The sequence below is a fragment of the Silurus meridionalis genome, chromosome 5 (genome assembly GCF_014805685.1).
Source record: "Silurus meridionalis isolate SWU-2019-XX chromosome 5, ASM1480568v1, whole genome shotgun sequence".
In the NCBI taxonomy this organism is placed as follows: Eukaryota; Metazoa; Chordata; class Actinopteri; order Siluriformes; family Siluridae; genus Silurus; species Silurus meridionalis.
Window position 1 is genome coordinate 18,855,520 of NC_060888.1, and position 4,577 is coordinate 18,860,096.

At 40.4% G+C, this 4,577-nt stretch overlaps 1 long non-coding RNA gene across 1 annotated transcript; it reads right to left on the reverse strand.

The window, feature by feature from the left end:
• Positions 1 to 2,663: 2,663 nt before the first annotated feature.
• On the reverse strand, positions 2,664 to 3,885 carry LOC124386541. Its single transcript, XR_006925943.1, has 3 exons — positions 3,780 to 3,885; positions 2,883 to 2,907; positions 2,664 to 2,756 (listed from the first exon to the last, which is right to left on the reverse strand). It is a non-coding gene; the product is annotated as an uncharacterized LOC124386541 (long non-coding RNA).
• Positions 3,886 to 4,577: the final 692 nt, after the last annotated feature.

A 4,577-nucleotide genomic window follows, 5' to 3' on the forward strand; every position in this document is an offset into this window, starting at 1 on the left:
TGAGGTTTGAGAGTTCACTCATTACTTTGTAAACACCTTCATCTGACTGTTAAAATTATCAGCGTCTTCGATGTTCTTTGCCTATATTGTTAAGGTCTTGCGTATTCCAAACGATGGACTTTCTAAATTATGCATTGTTTCTTTGTCTGCTTTGGAGTGTCTGCCTCTGTAAAAATCACATGAGGCCGCTGACCTTATAAATAAGAGGCACCATTCTTTGCTTAGCATTTTTAGTAGGCTTCTTTTAAAAGATAAAATCAATACACCAGGTGATGAACTCCGAATCAATAGTGTTCAACGGCATTGAATTGAAAACACAGGTTTCTGAAGCCTTTTTTTTTATTATCTGCACTGGAAAGCTTGAACTTTTGTTGGCCGAGTAGACGCAGATAAGAGCACAATAGCTGTTTTTGCTGTCAGCTGAGGTCATACTCCAGTGAGCTGACTTCCTCCAGTATCCATAACTATTAAACTAAAGTTCTCCAGCCAAACAACCCTTCGTGTTTGTGCTCTGAAGTTCTTTCGAGGATTTTTAAAGTTGTTTTTTTTTTATGAAAAAAAAAAAAACAACTACACAGGGTAAATCCAGTGGTGCTCTTGACTTGTGTTCCAGTTTTATCTCTTGCTCTAGCTGAGAAAGAAGTCTGTTCTCTGTGAGTAGTTGCTGAGGAGAGAGAGAAAATAAGTGATGCCTGAGCTGCAGCTTCGAGTCCCAAAGATACGGCTGCAAAAATAAAAAAAAATAAAAAATAAAAAAGATATAGAGAGAGCCGCAGGACTAAGGCAGTAAATCCAGCCTGATCCCTGTGACCTATCCAGACTTCATAGATCTCTCTCATCTGACCACCGAGGGAGAAAGAGGCCTCTGGCACGGTGTCATTTAATTACCTCTGTGTCTTTTCCATGTGCTCTGCATGGCACTTGTGTGAATCAAGCACGCTGATGTCCTTGTCTGTAGGACTTTTAGGCAAGCGCTGAAAATTAATAAATAAAGAAATAAACATAAAGAAAGCCTATCATGCCAGTCGTTTCCTGAATCACAGCTGGTTATTTGCTCAACTGTTTGGCTTTTGTGAGTGTCTCTGCCAGAAGCCAAGAAAAGGAAGTAAATTGAGTTTGGCTGTAATTTATGTGGAGCAACATCTTACAGGTAACATATTCATGATTTATTTTTTAGGGCATCCTTTTAGTTTACTCAACAGAACACCAGACAATAGAAGATTGAAAAAGAGACCATATAGATGAATAATGTTGAGGTTTAGGTGCATGGCATTAGACAAATTATTAGAACCCAAACACCTCACAGTCTCAGTTGGCAACAGAGTGGCAGCAGATGGCAGCGACGCCTCCTGATCCCAAAGGAAAGCTCCATCTCATTCTTATCCCATGTCCAGTCATGAGGTCATTCAGGTGAACTGAGGAGAAAATTGGCAAGGTGCTGTTGAGAGGGCCTGCCAAGCTGCCAGGAAGATATTCATCCACAATGGTAAATAACAAATGGAAGCTGCGAGCGGAATTACCTGTCTGGAGGCCTCTCCTCATTAAATGCCATCTGAAACGGAACCCGGTAACAAATGGACGTGGCACCCATGCTGGTGGTTATCTGGAGGGGCATACATCAAGGAGGATGTTGTTAATATCAAGTGTCTCATCTGGCCAATCGTGAAATAAACGCCAATGGAGCTTGCAGTTACACGGTGCGGCGGCGAGCGGCGTCTAATGGGACGAGCAGTCTGCACTGCAGGGACGTAATGGTCTGAGACATCATTTTTCAATGGGAGAGCATGCCCGTGTTAAGATGTCGTAACATTGCCATTTGTAAAAAGGAGGAAGGCAAGATGTCACCTGCTTAGCTGACATTAGACCAGGATAAATAAATCAGCCAGACTCCTTCTGCAGACTTCATGCTGAACGCAAAACGTTCTAAAGGACCTGTGGAGCTGACCAGTGCTTCCAACGTCATAGCACTGTATTGGCAATCGATCACACCATCTTACCCATGTTTTCCGCACACACGCACACACTTCTCAAAAGTAATCTGCCAAAGATGTGGCAGTGTGGTTTTATAGGTCACCGGTTACAAGTGAAAGCTAACTGAGATATTCTGAGTGATGATGGGAAAACGTGTAGAGCTGTGATTTACTGGCTCATCCAGCTCCATAATGAGGAGTAATTCCACTTTGACACCCGTTTCCCCCCTTTTGCATTGAGCGGGCAAACTCAGCGTTTCTTCACCATGTCTCCTGCAGGAAGAGGTGACCTGACACCCATCTTATTAACCACAGGATCCTGCATGTGTCTTCATTAATAGCCTATTAAAACCGACATACAGAATATGAGAAACTGACCTCCCTTCCACAATATCCGGAAGGGGGATTAACAGGAACTTGCAAGATTTATGCTCCCGGAAAGAGAACAAAAATACGTTATTTAGCTGAAGTTCAAAGACTAAATAAATCATCATTAAGTGAAAAAAAGAGAAAAAATGTTACATTATGTTCAGAAAAAGCTGGCTTGAGACAAAAAGGCATAGCATAGTGGCTTTATCAATAACTGTCAGAGATGAGAGAGAAATAGAGAGAGGGCGAGAGAGGGAGAGAGAGAGAGAGAGAAATAGAAATAATTTTTTTACGGCCGCAAATGACTCACAGCATGCTGGAAGCCTCAGTAGCCCCAAGGTCGGATGCATAGCTGCACTCCTTTTACTCTGGTCTACAAGGATTTCAATGCATCCCACAGGAAGTGACAGTAAAGTGCTAGGGCCATGAAACAGATGATTGTCAGTATCTATTCATTTCAACAAGCATTTTTTCCATTCATCTCATCCATGTTTAATGTCAATAATTTCATCTATGAGTTTTGATCAGAATGAAGTCAATTACCTGAAGTTTGTTCCTTGCTAATATACTGTATAAAATAGAAAATATTACTATTAGGGTAAACACACTGTTTTCAGTTTACCAAGTGCACATATTGGTTATTTTATCAGGTGTAATAGCAGTACAGTAGAATACAGTCTGTAGCACACACACACACACACACACACACACACACACACACACACACTATATTATATATATATATATATATATATATATATATATATATATATATATATATATATATATACATACTGTATATGTATACTCATTTTCAGCCAGAAATTTAGTCTATTCATGGATCCATTTTGTTTTAGAAGTGCAAAGATTACAAGTGTTTACAGCTATAAGCAAAACTAAAAGGCAATCAGTAAAACATGACAGTTTAAGGACTGTAACGGTACACAAAATTCATGATTTGGTACGTTCCTCATTTTTTAAGTCACTATTTAGTTAAATTTCAGTACGGTTATGAGGAAGAAATTCACAACATAAAATTGCTTTTAATTTTTTACATTTGTTAGACCCCCATTTGTGTGTGTTTTACATTTAATTATTAATTTTCTAAATATATGTTCTACTTAACTGTTATACTTATTTCAGTATAATTGAACAAATGTCTTCATTCCTTCCATCCTTCATTCATTCAAGAAATACAGAATTGTAAGGATTTCTCCTTGTAAGAGAAATTCTTGATGCTGGACATAAAACACTAGCATTAGCCGCTAGCCACTTCCTAGTTAGCCGCTAACTCTAGTGTTATGGATTCTTTAGCATTTTCATGCATACACAAAACCAATCCCCCCTACCCATTCTTGCCACAGCTGTGGAAGACATTCTGTGTGGTACCTGTATCAAAGACGTCTCACTCAAAAGACTTTGGAGACTATAGACCCTAACCTCAAATCTGATGAAGACGTTGGAGAGGCTGGTGCTTACTCATCTCCGACCTCTGGTGAGCCCATCAATGAATCCAGTTCAGTTTGCCTAACAGCCAGGCATAGGGGTAGAAGACTCTGTCATCCTCCTCTTTAATAGGGCTCTTTCACACCTGAAAAAAGGCTGGGAGCACAGCAAGAGTCACACAGAGAGAACAGAGAAGTGATCCAGTTTTTGTGGACTGGTGCCAACAGAGCTGCCTCCAGATAAACGAGGGGAAAACCAAAGAACTGGTTGTGGATTACCGCAGGCACAAACACTCTTCACTTTTACCAGTGAACATTCAGGGAAAGAACAATGAGAGAGTGGACTCATAAATACCTGGGTGTTGAAATTAATAATATTGATTATCTTTTCATCACGGCAACTGTTAGTGGGTGGGATATATCAGGGAGCAATTGAACATTTTATCCTTAAAGTTAAAAAGCCGGAAAACTGGGCAAGCGTAAGGATTTAAGTGAATTTATCAAGAGTGAAATTTTGATGGCTAGATAACTGGGTCAAAGCATCTCCAAAACTGCAGCTCTTGTGGATTTTCCCGGTCTGCAGTGGTCAGTATCTATCAAAAGTGGTGGAACGGCGACAGGGTCATGGGCGGCTGAGGGTCGTTGCTTCCCGTGGGGAGTAAAGGCTGGCCTATGTGGTCCGATCCAACAGATGAGCTACTGTAGCTCAAATTTCTGAAAAAGTTCAAGTTTTTAATACTCGATGGTTCAGGACTGTTTTGGCAGCAAAAGGGGATTAAGAAAGTATTAGGCA